General features: G+C 38.4%; 1 long non-coding RNA gene across 5 annotated transcripts in view; it reads right to left on the reverse strand.

Moving 5' to 3' along the window:
* Positions 1 to 17211, reverse strand: part of LOC116440241 — a 70679-nt gene extending 53468 nt beyond the window's left edge. For all 5 annotated transcript variants that reach the window (XR_004238465.1, XR_004238464.1, XR_004238461.1 and 2 more), the window contains exons 1-3: positions 17173 to 17211; positions 16200 to 16307; positions 11484 to 11556 (exon numbers count right to left, since the gene is read on the reverse strand). This is a non-coding gene — a long non-coding RNA (uncharacterized LOC116440241). The remainder of the gene's footprint in view (positions 1 to 11483; positions 11557 to 16199; positions 16308 to 17172) is intronic.
* Positions 17212 to 17426: the final 215 nt, after the last annotated feature.

Below are 17426 nucleotides of genomic sequence, written 5' to 3' on the forward strand. Positions count from 1 at the left end.
TGAGCTTCAGCTAAAAGTGGTAAAATCAAGGTGGTCCTATAACCTGTGAAGGTCCCAAGTGAAAGTCATTTAGTTGAAACTTAGTGCAGACTCATACATACAGAAATAACATTTTTTAAAAGAAGAGCCTTTTAACTACGAATATTCTACAATAATTTTCTTGGTATTTGATTTCTCTGAATTTAAAGCTATTGGCAAATGTTTTGTGGACCAGCAGGAAGGAAGCATATGTATGGAAAACAAATTGTCCTGAAGCTGGTCTGTTCTATAGATTCTTATTGAGTATATAGATCTAACCTACAGATTCTCATAGAAAATGTAATTGAACATAGAAATGACTAAAAAAAGGGACATTTTTGTAATATTCTTCCCTCTTACAGACACTCATAAGGAAAAAAAACCCCCACCTTCTGTAACGAAATACATATTCTTCTCAGTAATAGGAAAGGAAGAGTTAGGCCATGAGAAATATTTAGTTATTTCTTATGCACTGAGATATTACAGTGACTATTGTCCATCAGGAGCCCCACTAGATATAACTGCAGAGTTAAAGACAGACAGACTTCTCTCCCAGATTAGTAAACCCCCCACAACTGCTAAATGTTTGGCCTTATGAAAAAATCTAAAGCTGTATGGGTGTTACATGCAGAAACATAAAACTCCATGACTTCTCTGCCTCCAAACAAAAAAATCTACTTATACTTAAAGGAAAAACCCCATTGCCATGCATTTGAAATTGAGTGCTGAAAATCACTAGTCTTTTGGAAAATGCAATTATGTGCATCAAAAGTGTGTGTGGGTGTAAGAGCTTGAGAGACAGAGCCACATGGCATGGCTGTTTGCAAGTCCTCCAAGCTTTTTCCATTTGAATTCTTTTACATCCCAGAAACTGTTCTCCAGAAAAAGTGGCACCTCCTCTTGGCATTTCCAATTTGACACATTAAAAACATAACCAAAATTTCAAATTTTTGCACAATATTCAAAGGATGAGAGTTACATTAGCTTTTTATCCAGGACAATCTGAATAAAAACTTACTGCACAGTAGCTTTTTAAACTTTGTCGCAATAAACTCCAGTGAAATAACAGAATTCTCTTTTTGAACTCAAGCAATTTATGTGTTATGAAGTGGTGAGAATAGATTAATAATTTTTGAGAAAGGGACCATAATAACCAGTTATTCAGCTGTGTGAACTCTCAAATACCACAAGCTGCAGAACACACCCATGCAGTCCTTTGTCAGGTCATGTAGCACAAAGTTAAGCTAAAGCATACTTCTCAAAAAGGTGTATTCTAATAGGTTGAAGATTTTGAGTGTGAAAAATGCCAAACAGTCCTTTGTAAAGTCTTCCAATGCTGGATTATGGTCTCCTTTCCCCCATTAAAGATTACTGCAATGGAATTCCTATTATGCTCGTTGTTCCCTGGGATAAGAATACCTCATCGAGTCAGGAAAAATCAAACTATTTCTCACACTTGCATAAGCAGTTCTTCAATTCTGTGCAATTTTATGACTACTCATGGTATGATAGTGTTTGGCACATCATAAATATCCAGAGATTATTTCCAAGGTGCATCCAGCCCTTGCACACAGAATGGCACCACAGGCTAAGCTGGCTTCACTGAATGAATGGAGGTAACACGAGCAGCACTATGGCACAAGCTTTGTCCAGGATTTCCCACTACTGGGAACACATCCTGGGGCTCTGTGGCATCGCTCTGCTGGATGCCAGCCCAGACACAAGCCTGTGCCTCTTTATCTCACCACTGTTGCAGCACATGCTGCTTGGGTGATGGCGAAGGGGTGAGGGGTCAGGACAAAAGTCAGTGGTGACACAGAGGTTCAGAGCACAGACAGTGAATGAGCTCTCTTGCCCTGGGAGCTTTGCTGACTGCCTGTGCCAGTGTAGCTGTAATAACCAGCACCACTGGCTGGAGGGAGAGCTGGGAAGTGACCAGTTTCTTCTCTCTTGTTCCTCTTGTCTGCTTGCCACTGCTTACTTAGCTTTCTTCTGGTGGGGAAAAATCATGGACTGGTGAATGGGCTCTCTCTTACTGGGGTGTCTGGAGAGCTGACTGCTCAAGTGGGCACTGGGATGTGATGCTGGTAGTGCTACTCTTTAGGCTGGACTTTGAGCCACTTGAGATGTTAAATCTCATGAAAATTGGAGGTGCTCTTGCTCTTGTGTTTAAGACTGATTTTTACCCTACCCTGGTGCCCACCACTAAGGCATACCTGCCTAACCCTAAACATGCTGCATGCCACAATCACATTTTATTTTGTCTCTTGTGGCAAAATAAGGTAGTGTCATGATCTGTAGCAGAAAGATCTGTGCCTTTTGCACAAGTAGATTTTTATTTCTACATTGCATTGAAGGAAAATTAGGTTCACTGTGTTGGTTATATTAACTGTTGTGAATGTAAGGAATGTTTTATGGGAATTTAATAATTAAACAGATTTCAAGGGCCTGTCAACAAGACTTCAGCTCCATAGAGGAGCCACTTGAACAGAGAGTGCTCGCAAATATACGATGAAGTTGAGAGATGAGAACATGGTTGAAATTACTGTACATTAAAACAAAGTAGTCAATAAAAATGCAAACACTCTGAAGTGTTTTAATAAGATTACACTAAATCACCCTCAAACAGCATTCAGCAACACATGTCACAGGGATTCAGAGCTGCTTATCCAAACTCTTCTGTTCCTCACCTTCTCTGCAAGAATGCTAAATCTTTGCAAAGGATTCAGATTTGCCACTCTCTAACTCCTTCTGTATGTTCTTTTAGATTACACTGAAGAAGTCTTGTATATTTAGGCCTTATTGACATGAAGCTTGACCTGAAGTCATTTTGAATCATCTGCCATCTATGGAGCTGGATGCATGTTTGGCCCCATGGGAGTCATTAACATGCTGAATGTGGGCTACATAGCTAAGTCACTGTGCATTGAATTAAATGCACGCCACCTTCTTGTCAAGGAATTAAATACGTATTGCATAGATAACCATGGGATTTTTATTTTGGGTGGGAATTTAAACAAAATATTTTGCATTTTGAACAGTTGCCAAACTCTTCCTCAGCTCAAAACAGTGTAAGCTTTTTGGCTTTGCTTATAGACTCTTTGGCAGCAGGGTTTGGTTTTTTAATTTCTTTTTTTCACTGAAGGCAAAAATCTGATCAATTTATGATCTTTAACAACAAGAAGCTATGAACAGAAGTTTCCTTCAATTTCTCTAGCAACACTGCTAGGTGGCAAAATGTACATGTACAAATATTTCCCATTCATTTCTGCTTTAAGCATTAATTGTCTAATAGTGCAGCACAAATGTGGACAGCAGTTTTGTCAGAAACATTCTCACCATTTCTTCCTTTCTTTCTTTATTTGCTGGGGACTTTTGTTAGCACCTAGAGGTGAGTTGCTCCAACATATCGAGCACCAGCAGTCGTGCCGAGCAGAGCGATGAGTCAGGCCAGCCCTGAAAGGTTCCTGCAGGGTGACCATACCTGCTCACAGCCACCACTGCTAAGAGCAGAAAATGAGCTACAAAATGCACAGGACAGGTTTTCATGCCAGCCTGTGTAGGGTTTTGTCACCTGTCTCAGCCTTTAGGGCAGTATTTCTCAAACTAATAGCTAAAAATTGTTCTGCAAAGGCATAAAGCATTTTAAGTGCTTCACCCCCACTTTTACTCCCATGCTCTCCAGAAGGAGGCAAACATTAAGTAGGGAAAATCAGAAATAACCAATTCAAATAACCAACCTCCAGCATTTCAGCTGTTAAATGATCAAGAGTGTTGTTATAAAAGATGAACACTGGTCTTTTATAGAATTTTTGTTCCTTTAGAAGAAACTAATGGTCTTTGGGGTTTAAAGAAGTTTAAATTGTATTTTCTGGGGAGTGTATCTCTAAAACAAGAATTTGTTAACCTCTTTTTACTAAATATTTTTGAAATATCTCAGAAGTATCCTATAAAATCCATTGTCCCTCAACAAGTTTCTGACGGCACCTGGTGCACTGATCACATTACTGCATTTCAGGTGAAGCTACAGCCCATTCAGTCTGACCTCAGTTGCCAGATCAGTCACACACTCTAAAGACTTAGCAGAGCTCCTCTTTTGCTGATGTAGCTTTTCAAGATCATATTTGTCATGATCAATGAAACACCAATTTTTTTCTCCATCAGCTTTCCCAAGAAGCCAAAATCTCCCTGCTCCCTCTTTGAATGGTGCTTCAGGTTGCGCATAATTCAAGTATTTATACTTTCAGCACTTACAACATTCAGAGCTTCTGTTGCAATGGGTATGAGTCATGTATCTCAAAATCTTTTTCTGGGACTCTAGCCAAACAAGAAGATCTTTATTTTTCTTCTTGCCTTCCTTTTTTTTTTTTCTTGTGCCTCTGTAAAAAGATAAGTCACTATCTGAAAGGAAAATATCTTAAGCTTGAAACTTTGCCCTCAGGTGAAGCTGTTCCACTGTTGAAAAGTCTTGTGGTTTTAAATGTTTAAATAATAGATTAACTGAAGGCCTGCATGTTTCTTAGAAGCAGAATGAAAAAATTGGGTTATTTGGGGTGATTCTGGAAGTTACAGAGCCTGAAATTCCTCACAAACAGAGAGGATGAGGAGAGAGGAATGGGGGCAGGTAAGGACAGTGCTCCATCATAACAGAGCAGTTCACTTCACTTGCATGCTGTTGAGAGACAATATCTGAAAAAAAATAGGAAATTCCAATTTTGTTTTGGAATAGTATGTCTGAAAACCAGAAGTTATTATACATCTCATATTGCAAACAAATATAAAGGTGATTTCCCTGCAGCCATGATAATAAAGGCTCTTAAAAATATCAGTTACTCAGAGGAGACAATCTGACGCAGTGAAAGGCAGAAGATTAATCAGAATTGCTATGCAAAACACATTTCACACCTAGTAATCCTGATTTTTTTTAATACAAGTTCTTATGTCCATCACCATATTATAATGGGAAGCCAGGTGAAAGGGGAACTTTCACATTTGCAAATAACAAGTAGGTCTTCCCCATACTGCTTCATAAAAAAATGTTTTTCTTTTCTATTCTTTGTTTCTCTATTTATGTTGTGTAGCTAATGGTACATTTGAAAACAAGATGAGAAGCCAAGCTTTCAACCCTTTAAGAGCATGTTTAGGTGTTAATAACATTCAGACTTTGTTTAACAGTACATAGAGAAAGGTACAGATAGAAATGATGATGGACAAATTAATGTATTCCCATTAGGAATTGAGGAGATCTAGGCTGGATATATATCTTGTGTCTGGTGGGTTCAGACTTTTTGAAGGCAATCAGAACTCTATTTAAACTTCAACACAAGAAAGCTTGGGGTGTTAGCAGAGTGAAATGTTTACTGACATTGACATACAGAAGTGGATTTTTTCTTCAGTTCTCACGCTACATCTAAAATTGGGAAAGGATCTAGTTTAGGTTATTCTTGTCAACATGGTATTATTAAAACCTTGAATCTCGGAATAAATTTTGAAAGCATTACCCATTATACTTGATAATTTGCCAGATAAGGAGCTGTGTGTTTCAGTATTTGAATTAAGTTCAACAAACATATAAAGTGTTAATATATCCTATACTTACAAAAGATAGACTGCCACTAAAAATAAAATGGGTATGATAAAGCAATTTTGTAATTACAGAAAACTGCTACAGATACTGTTCTACTGAAATATATCACTTCACTGTGAGGCTTCACTTCTATTAATTTTTCCTTTCCATACTGTAGGTACACAGCTTCTCTAGCACTGATAGATGACACCCGGGCAAAGACTGAGTTCCAGAAGGTCTCTGCAGCAATGCAGTGTGGTGATAAACACAGTTGTAACAAATGTGAAAGAGCTGCTCAGGAAAGCAGCACTTTGCAGATCCTGATTTTGATTCAGATACATGCAGCTAATAGTAAATGGGCATCAGTCTCAGCATGCCAATAAGTCAGGTGCAGTTTGAGCAAAGGTCACAGTCTGGCTGCAAGGCAGATGTACGTGAGCCATAAAATGTGCATGTGGCTAAAAGGCAAAATTCAAACTAGTCCAGTTTCCAAAGAGATGAGATCTAACTGCATACAGAGGTTTGGAGGAAGAAGAGATGTCAACTAGGGAAACAACTGATCTGCTGTTGTTAGCTGTACTCCTTTTCCAAAGTCGAGGTGTCTCCTTCAAAATTGTGGGGCAAGTGTCAACAAAAAACCCCATCACCATATTATCCCAGCACAACACCACAGTGTATTTTTCCCAAGTTTTCTTCAGAGAAATGGCTGAAGCAGCTTCCCTGGGAAGTAACTAAAAAACTGATGAAGTGGAATTTGAATTTTATTGTCTACCTTGAAAGGAAAATGGAACAGCATGTGACAGGTATGCATTTTTTACTTTAATCATACTGGGAGATGCCTTGTTCTGACGTTGATATGAGTAGGGAAAAAATGTGATTTTTTTTTTTTTTAATAGAAAGGATGCCTATTTTGGCCTCTTTTTCCTTTTAAGTTCTAGTTGCCAGCTCTGGGAATTCAAGCAGGGAATCAGAATGGGGCTCAGTCTATCCTCACAAGTACAAGGTTGTGCCATTCAGGTTGTCTCCTTGTTACACAGGGGCAAGTCTTACTCTCAATGATAAGAAAAGAGTTTCACAGAAAATATAACATCAAACTGCTATGAGTAATCAGATTAATCAGTGCTGGAGGCACTCAGTGGCAACTCAAAGAAAAGAAAGTGTTTTACATGGAGAGGCTTTTCACGAAAGTGCACACATTCCTTTTTATCTGCATGTTTATGGATGGAGTCATGTATTCATAATGCCATGCCAGATGTAGGGAAAAAAATATTCATTTTGTTAGTTGTATCTGGCCCAGAGCAAGGAGGATAGAAGTGGAGGAATGGAAGTTAGAATAACTGTAGTGTGTCTGCTGCTTCCCAGACAAAGTTACCTGTAAATTAGGTAACTGACATGTCACACTTACATCTTACCCAGCAATGACTTACTCCTTCATCCTCTGTTGACTTCAAAAACCCTATAATTAGCTCAATTCTCAAATATACTTCCCCTGATTCTATTGTTGCTTTCTCATGCTGGACTCTCCCAAAACACCCTGTGCCAGTTTGAACAAATTTGGAGGAAAATATCCTCTGATAGAAGGCAGGTTACAACCATCCTTTCCCCATCAGGTTCGGGAAAAAAGAAATTTTTTTCCTTGGAGGAAAGTGAAAGAGATAAAACTATTTATTTAACAATCACACAGGAAAAGGATAATAATGCTAAATAATAAAACCTCTCACTGTGGAGAGAAAACCTGGGAAAATTTCAGAGTCCTTCTGTAGGTAGCCTCTCCCCTCCTCCTTGGAGCTGGGACAGGATAGGCCTTCCTCCCGGGCCTTGATGAAAAAAAATCCTCCCGATGTGTTCTGATATTGAAACAGTCCAGAAAAAGCAGATGGAAAAAATCGAAGTCCCAGGAAAACAAAGTTCAAGTCTCCAGAGGGGAAAAAACCTGAAAAACTGGCTGAAAGCTGGCTGAAAAAAACAAGCAGGGTGCTTCCCTCCTCTCTTGCTCGCTGCTGCAGCTGAACGCAGAGGAGTCGGTGTGTCCTTGAAACACTGCTTTGAAAGTTCTCTGGGTTTTTTTTCTCTCCCCCCTCTCAGGCTCAGTTTAAAGGCATAGAAAGGCAGAAAATTAATTTCTGGGCATAGAGCAGAGATAGGGGATACACATCATAAAGTCACCCCAAGACACACCCATCACAACTATATACCTTAAAGGAAATCTGTCTCAGAAAACCTCCAAGAAGATATTAATCATGTCATAGCCAGGATAGAAATAATTACAGGTCAAATAAGTAAATTTAGACACAGTATTGTTGCAGGTAGTGGTCCAAGGTGTCTGTAGCTCGTTACAGTCATCAAATAAAAACTGATGCCTATATGGGGCTAAATTCTTGCTGTTTTACCACCAACAGAATTTTCTGAACTGCTGTATTATGAACACTTGCATAGTTATTTATAAATATAAATTGCTATGAACTCTCAGTTCCTTTGCTCTGGTTCCTACTGGAATTACTCTCTGAATAAATGAAGTCTTCATATGTTGGGGAAAGCAGTTTTGGTAAAACTGATGCTGTAAAGGTATGTGACTTCAAACTGACTATCTGAACAAAAAAGTTTATGTGAAAATACAGGCCTAGGATAGACTCAAGTGTTTTGATAGACTTCAATTTCAGAGTAGAGTTAGTAAGCACCTTTGTGCTGTACTTTACTGAGAGGATAAACCTATGATCTTCTACTCGGGTTGTACCAAATTGTTCAACTCAGTTTGCAAAGATAAAGATGTGACGTTTGTTTTTACACTGAGGTGTGAAACATGGTTTAAGATGCTGATGGATGCATGACTACTGTTCTCTAGAAATCCACAATCACTTCAGACTTCTAGTGTTGTGTGTTCAGAATACATATAATAGTTGTTATTTAAGAAAGTGCTAGAAATTTAGGCATGGATTTCCTAAAGTAATGTTATCCTGAAGGTGCTGACAGGGAGACTTGATATACTGAGTTGGTAGGTAACAATAACCAGAAAGAGAGCTCCTCCCAGGTAGAGTAGGCTCAAATTACATCACTGGAAACAAGGGGAAGGATATGGGTCTTGCCTTTAAACTCAGGAAACTATCTCATAGTGTGAGCACCTAAGATACAGCAACTGATTCCCTCTGACAATAAGATTTGCAATATAAATACAATTCATACCAGCATTTGCAGTTTTCCTCCATTTATATATACCTGCTGTCTTGAAACACTGAGTATTGCTGTGAATTTATCATCTGATTGCAGAGGTTCATTCCTAACTCCTACAAAACTGAGAACTAAATGTGCTAAAGGATTCAAATTCTTCAAACAATCTTCTGTTTCACGTATTTTCTTTACATTCCCACAGAGGAGTAACATATTTTTATTATTGTACAGTGTGCAAAAAAATGTGTGTGTGTGCATGCAGAGGTATATGAAAACACGTGAAGAGGTATCAGGAGAACAGAGCCCCAAAACTGGACTGAGCCTAAACTCTCTCCTCTAAATCTATTGAATTGTTGAAAAACTCCTGAGAGGATGTGCCACCACCCAAGAGTTGTGCCTCATTTGAATGTTTCTCTTGAAATTTCATCTCTGCTCAGGGTGGAGATGGGGAAGAAGAGGCAGCCACAGAAAATAGCTGTCTGAATGATGGGATGTTAATGCCTTTCAAGCTGTGGCTTCTAAGTATGGAACAATTTTATTTCAAAAGTAGAACATTCTGATGACATAGATAATTACCATGCCCCACAGAGAGCTTTCAAGCTGGTTCTGAAAATAAGCACCAAATACTTTTAGTTCACTAGTGAATCACAAGTATTCAATCTCACTTTAGGACTTTATCTATCATGTCTGCCTGATGACTGGACTAAGAGATAACTAACTCAGGAGTAGCTCACTGGTTTTGATAGCTGTCTGTTTTAATCCTCACTTAGGGCTCAGATGTATGGTTTAGTTCAGCATAACAGGCTGCCCTGCATCACGAGTGCCCTGTTTACACTTTTGGTCAACAGGAATTAAAAATGCCATGAAATTCATTTCACCATCTTTCACCACTACATTTCTCTCTACCAGGTTCTTTTCAAATCTGAATGTAAATCAACAGTCCAAGAGCTAGATCCCATAAAGTATTTATCCAATGCATGCTAGCAGAGGTTTTTTTTAGTGTTCAGCTCTCAGAGTAGCATCCAGAGCCTTAAATTTTTGTTCTCTCTACAGTTTATGATGGAATTCAACCACTGGACTTTTGAAAAGCATCTGTGTTGAAGATGGAACTGTCTGTGCTAGACTGGCACTTCTGTTTTCTTGTGATATTAGTTAGGCATTCAGATAATGACAGAACAAAAGCATCTTGGATGCTTTACCTCTTTCTCATTATAAGGGAAAAGTCATAATGCAATGCCAGCTTCTTACAAGATGCATTGGATTGCCAGATTGACGGTGCTTTAGTAAAATAAAAAATCAAACCCATCACATGAAGAGAACAGATGTAATTTCTAGGTTAAATGTTCAAAATATTCAAAATGTATATAGGAAGCTGGGACTTAACCTTTGAGTTTCTGTCTAGGGGAAACAACAGAAAAATAATCTCTTCCACCTGAAGCAGACCTTACTACCTCAGGTGAAGACTTCCTTTAACAGAGTGCATGCACATGCAAGATTCCAGTTCTATATGAAAATTCCTGATCTCTGGAAAGGAGGCAGATGCATAAAGTGACTGTTCAAATTTAAAAGAATCACAGAGTATATATGACTAAAAGATGAACAAACTGTAGCTCATTTTTCTGAAGCAATGCTTTTAGCTGAATTAGTCATGAATTGTTGTAATATGAAGTGAGGAACAAACAAGCACAGATCATCCCAATGTATGGAAGTAAAATGTAAAGTGCAACCAAGCAAGGTTTACATCTGGTATGGTCTGGTCAAATTTCTTTGATAATAAGTGCCTAATCTCCTACTGAGCATACCCAGAAATACATGTCTATAATTTACCATAGACTTAATGCAAGTTCTGGAAACACCCATGTGTCAGTGTGCTTGGGTAAATGCTGACTGCTCCTGACCCTATGCAGATTCTTTAGTGCATGAGAAACAGAGAAACAGACAAGCATTTTATGCTTACTTGCTCGTGGAAATGAGGGAGATGCTGTTTTCTTTTTTTAATCAATATACAAAAGAAAGCAGACATTCTGTCACCTTATCACCTCTGATTCTGTAGAGAACAATAAATGAAAAAAGATTTCAAATAAACAGACATCAGTTGTTGGTATGAGTCATCCTGATGAATAATGGTGATAATGAGAATGGTATATTGTGTATCTAACATGAAATCTCTATTTCTAGAGAAATCTAGAATAAAATTCAAATCTAGTTTGTTATTCTGCTTTTTAATTATTTTTATCTTCTCTTTGTTTATGATGGGCTTACAATGGCTGTATCATAAATTTCCTTTGTGTACCTGTTATAGAAAAGGTGTACAGGAGGTAAAATTTTAGATAAAATTCAGTACTTTAAAGTTCCAGTACTCCTAATGCAAAACCATCTTAAGCAGTTGCAAACTTTCCCTGGTTTTTGTGAGCTTTCAACACATCCAGTATAGATTTCTATTTAAATAATGCTTTTTTTCCCATTTAAAAATTGAATGGAAAAAACATTGTGCAAAAGGTCTTTGTGCTGGAGTAGTAAATAAGAGGACTTCCTAAGCAAAAAAATAGGTTCCTTTCTTTTCTGAAAACTCTATTCTTGCTATGAAAGTGATTACCTGACAAAAATAGTAGTAGAAGACAATATCAGAGATGAATTCTGCTACCTATCATGTAGTTTGGTTTACTCTAGTCTGTTTTGATACAGGCAGTTTAGACAGAAAAAGACTTATAAAGACAGGATTGTAGACGCTCACGTGTAAACATGCACTGCATTCTTTCCCCTTCCTCTTCCTCTTCAAGTGCCAAGTTGGTAATATCTCTCCAGACCTGTTCAGGAGTAAAAGGAAGACATAACTGCAGTTTAAAAAGAAATTGGTTCAAATGCTAGTGGTTATCTAGTTATGTCTTTTGGCTTAAGTGGTTGCCAGTGAAGTAAGTTTTTTCTTTCCCAAGGCAAGATTACAATCTCCAAAAGCATTTGTGGGGGCCATTAAAATTACTCTGGCTTGACATAATAGCATCTCAGAAGAGATTGTGATTAGTCAATAACACAATAAAAAAGATTGGACATAAAGAAGTGTTCTAATTTCACCTGTTATTTACAGGAGGAAAAGGAAGAAATCAAAGATGTTTAGGGAAGGGTTTCATTTTTTGCAAATTAGGATTGTTATACCAAAATTCTTGCGGTATAAAATAGAAAACATCAGTGGTTGTTAGTTGTCACAATAGTAAATTTATACACAAGAGAAACAGGAAAAGAAAAAAATAAATTGGTTAATAACCGTATCACTTTGAAATTCTCCTGACCCAAAGATAGTGATGTGTAAAATCATTTGTTGCTATAGTAAATGTCAGTTTGGTACTAGTAAGCATTTAATCAGCTTTCTGCTTGATACATTTAATCTGACTTCAGTGTTTTACTTGAGAAACTAATACATTACGTGGTTAAGTGACTGATGATGAATTCAGGAGAGCACAAGTGCCAGTCACAAAGAATCAGGTCTTTTTAGTGCCCACATTAGCTTGACTGCCATGAATAATCCTCTGTCTAGCAGAAGAAGTTAAGTAAAGCCATTAACTATCCTCAGCAGCTATGGATAACCTCCAGCAAACCACCAAAACCAATAAACACAGGTGGTATACTTCGATATGTTTGGTCTAATATAGAACTTTCTCATATTTTCTAGACTTACTCATTTATGGAAGCAAACTAAGTTCTCTCTAAGTTCTCTTCTAATTCAGAACTGTGTGTCTTACTGCCTCCTTTTCTGTTTCCTAATTTCAGACTGCATTATTCACCAGTCATGCCTGGACATCTCTTCCCCATATCATCAGAGGACATGGCACAGCCTGGAAGAAGAGTGGCTCCCTCCATGGTCAAAGTGGCACAAAAGAGCTGGTTGGCATGAGCTCAAACAGATCCAATATGTGCCACCCCTATTTTAGAAGTGGATTCACCAGGAGAGTGGTGATGTGACCCAAGGTCACCATAGAAAATGGTGCTGGAGCCAGCAGCAGAGTGGAATTTCCTCGCTGTCATCTCTGTGCTGTCCTCTCATGTCACCAATTGGTCAGGTCGTCCAGACCTGCAACCTGGCAGTGTCCCTTGCACTAAATAAATAAAATGCAAGCAAAACCGTGACAGTGGCAAAGCCAAACACTCCAAAGTGATGAGATGCCACAACTAAGGTGGCCTTTGCCTGCAGAATTAGATATCTTATGTGCACATAAGTGTGCCATCCACTCATCTATCCTCACATCTATCCACACATATGTATGCTTATATTTATGCTGTAGTTCTGTCTTCAATTACAATGTACCATATAATTTTTGACAGCATTCCTTAATTATAGAATTATTACAAAGCCATATGGTGGAAACAGAACACAACTCATCCCTGTGGCCTCATGTCTACTTAACAGGGGTCACTCCAGTGCTGGAAGGTTATCTACTGCTACCTTGCTTAAAAGGCACTTAATTACTCTTAACAGGGTGTAAAGGAATGGGTGAATTAAGTTCTTTTCTTTTTTTAAAGACATCAATCTCTGACTGCATTGTCGTAGTTACAGCTGGGGAGTTTGAGAAATGTACTAGTGAAATATATTACTCAGATGTGTGATTATGATTCATCTGGGAGCTTGGAAAAGAAAAGATGCACAAGTTCTTCCTCAGACCCATCAATTCTTCCTTTATTACTTTATTTGAAAGAAAACTTGGACAACCCAAAAAATAATTTGATTTTATGATAGCCATAGGAAGAATAAAAGATGTTCTTTTATACCTACCCATGGCAGAACTACAGGCTAAAGATCAATTTGAAACAATGGTTTTCCTCACTTCATTTGCTAACCATTTCAAAGGCATTACATTCCCATTTCTTTCAGGCAATCATAGATTCTGGGGCTGGAAAATTTGTTCTCCTACTAAAGCAAGATACTCTTAACATCTTTTGTCTGGCAGTATCTAGTTATCAAGTACTCCAAGAAAGTTAAAAAAGGATTGTGCAATTGATAAACAATCCACCCTTGAGGGTATCAAAAGATTTTTCCCTGGCTTGTGGGATGGCACATCAAGGCGGCAATACTAGTGTTTTGTTTCCTCCTTAGTAAGAGAGTTCTGGATGTTTCCATGATGAATAAACACATCAGTTCCTCTTTAAAATATTTTTAAACCCTCAAAATATTCTAAACGCATCCTTCATAGATGTTGTCATAGCTGACACATGAAAAGTATCCCTGGGCTATCCAATGTTGTAAATAGTTTTTTCCTCCTCTTCTCCCCAGTCTTAGCTAGTTTCTGACTCAGACTCCAGCCATGCACTTTCCCACGCGCAGGCATGACCTGGGACTTGACTACATGAAGCTCTTGTTCCTAGTTTGTAGATTTTACCTATTAACTGTGGGCTCCTCTGCACTCTTGACAGCAGGTCCCATTCCAAAGTGTCAGTGCCTCTAGGGCAGGGGTAGTGAATAGTGCAATGAGTAGGCAGTCTGCTTAAAGGTTCTTTTCAGGGCAAAATCACTGCTGGTAAAAAATACCTGTTTAAAACCAAAATATATCACCCCTATTTTTAAGGTGCCTGTCCACCCTTTGCATGGGGATTTTGCAAAGACCAGCATCCTCTGTGTGTTCCCACAGGGTCTCTGTCTTCCAGCTTGTCTCCTTGCCACAGCTTTTGATCTACTCTGGATATTCCTAAGTGATTCACCAACATTTAATGGGGATTAGGATGTTTTTAATTGTTTATAATTGTTTTGACCTTCTGCCTCAGCTGAGATCCTGGAATTGTGCCATTGCACTCCTTCAAGCAGGAGTGGTGGATTAGGGCAAAGCAGTTTGTAGAAAGAGGTAATTTTTTTTTATTGGCCCAATTACTGTGGATGGAGAAAATAGTTATCTTGCAGAAATGCAAAACCTTGTGCAGGTCTGAAATGAAAACTTCAATCTTCAAAGATAAGTGCATGTAGAGAGCAATTACTCTGAACTTAATTTCTTTATGTTAACAAGTTAAATTAACAAAAAGAAAAGGCAGCTGGTGGTTGTGAAATGGAGACAGTGTCTTAGCAGAGGGAGGGGTGATAAATTGTTAGCTCAAAAATTTTCATCTACTTCATGAGGTTGTTCCAGGAGCACAGTGGCCTCGTAGAGGAGATGACTATCAATAACCATTTGACTAAGATTCACCATGCCAAATACACAGTAGGACTTATGTCTGAGAATGCTACAAAAACCTGGAAAATTATTTCCTTTAACTAACCACTCCAAAACTATGAGCTAAAACAAGAAACAGGCTAAAATGAAGTGCTTCTGAAGTTTCCCTAACCATTTTACAAGACTCCAAAATGCTATAAAAATAACCAAGACAGGTACTGAGCACAGGAACCAACACAACAGCAGCTGCCCCAGTCTCTACCTGATAAAGAACCATTCAAACATCTTCAGCCAATGAAAAATCTGCTAATCAAAGGTGAACTGTCTGCTCCAAAAGCCAAAATGTCTTCCTACAGGTACAACCACATAAAATGCTGGTGTATGGGGAATTAGAATTACTTTGTTGACTCTTCTCCTCACATTTCTGTAACAAGCCAGAAGTTAAGTCTAGTACTCATTCTCATAAGGCAATTTCAAGAAGAAGACAAGGAAACATGTTGAGTCTGAAGTCTCAAGACAAAATCCTCTCCCTGGCTGCTCTATCAACTACTTACAGAAGAGAGCCAGAAGAGAAATAACAAGCCAGCCATCATTATAATTTTTTCCTGTCTCAGAAAGAATGTCTGTCCTAAATCACAAGTAGTGCAAACGTGCAATTAGATGACCCTATGACTAATAAAGTCAAGGAAGACTGTACAGAAAGTAACATTTTCTCTCCAGTGAACCAGTTAGTGACCATAACTTCCTACCCTCTGTAGTACTGTCATATCCACCAGGAATGTCCCCAGCCCGTCCACCATGTTCCACACTCTGACAGCATCCTGCTTTGTCCTCAGTATGGCCCCAAAATGAGTATCAGCTTTCAGTGCTCCAGCCCATGCAAAACAAATGTAATCTAGTCCATCCTCACCCCATGTAGCTTCATTTCTGTCAATTTTCTTCAAAAAATGAGCACAATACAAGCATAAAGATAATTTTATTACATCTTGACTTTATCAGGATCTACCTCAAAAAAAAATTAATTGGGAAAAGGTAAAGGAAAATAAAAAGAGATCCAAATCTTTTTATTACCAAGGCTGTGCTCTATCTCATATATGAAATCTTTATCATTTGCACTGAAAACATAAATATCATCATTGATTTTTATTAAATTCAAGAAAAATTGCCCCTCCATCAAACTCTCTTGAATATAACTCCACTGAAATCACCTTAGATAATGATGAATATCAAACTACAATTTACGAGTTGTGGTAAGACCCTCACTGATAAATATGCTTGTCTGAAGAAAATCAGCCACTGCTCAGTTTTTCAAACCTTACCTCATTTGCTGCAAAAAGATCACTCATGGACATCACTTTAATTATTTAGAAGTCCTTTCCTGGACAGGAGTACTCCTTGGGCAGGTGGTTGGCTGTGAGTTAAAAGAACTGAAAATAATGTCAAGTGCTATTGTTACCAGCATAATTTGGGACCTATATAGTCAATCATTAACAATTTACAAGGTCCTAAGTCAAAAGAAAGCAGAACTTCCTCCTTTCATATAGCTGCAGCCTCACTAACTTCAGCCCCAGGAAGTTACCCAAATACTCAGCAGGTACCACTGTATTTGAACAGCAAACACTGAGTTTGACAAGACGTTTTCTCACAACCAAATCATCCTTGGATCCTTTACAAGGCATTTCTGCCGCCCATCCACTGTGCCACATTCCATCCCAGACACAACAGCCAACACTGAACGACTGTGATGCACCTGGATGAGCTCATGTAGTCAACAAAGGACGGAAACTTCCATCTTCCAGTGGGGGATAATTCTCTCAGTGCAGACAAACCACCCCTGAGATTTTTGGTGTTATCCACAGAGACAAAATGAAACACCAAAACAGGAGAACAGGTACTAGAAATTCTCTCTCACAAGTACTAAGAGTTTAAATTATCTTTTAAAACCTGGTTTTATTCAACACATTCCACTCCAACATAATCACTCTAATCTTGATGAGGGATAAATATATTTCTCACTTTTGTCCAGAGTACTAAATAAGCTTTTTGTCTCCACAGGTACTTACAACATTTTTTTTTTCTTTTTGTTTCAGACAATCTAATGGGTTAATTTCATCTTTGTGCCGATTTGGTCAAATTTAGAAATATATCCTCTGAGAGAAGGCAAAACCACCCCTCCTCCACCAGGTTCAGGAAAAATAAATTTTTCTCGAAGGAAAGTGAAAGAGATAAAAATTATTTCTTTAACAAACACACAGGAAAAGGATAATAATGCTAAATAATAAAACCCCTCACCCTGCTGAGAGAAACCTGGGAAAATTTCAGAGTCCTTCTGTAGATCTCTCTCCCCTCCTTGGAGCTGGGATGGGGTGGTGGGCCCACCTCCAGGGCCAAGGACTTGGTGGAAAGTCCTCCCAATGTATTCTGAAGTTGAAACAGTCCAGCAGAGAGAAAAGGAAAAAAACTAAGTCCCAGGAAAACAAAAGTTCAACTTTCCGAAGGAAAAACAGCTGAGGAAAAAAAACCTGCCGAAATCTGGCTGGAAAGAA

The sequence above is a fragment of the Corvus moneduloides genome, chromosome 2, assembly GCF_009650955.1.
Source record: "Corvus moneduloides isolate bCorMon1 chromosome 2, bCorMon1.pri, whole genome shotgun sequence".
Lineage (NCBI taxonomy): Eukaryota > Metazoa > Chordata > Aves > Passeriformes > Corvidae > Corvus > Corvus moneduloides.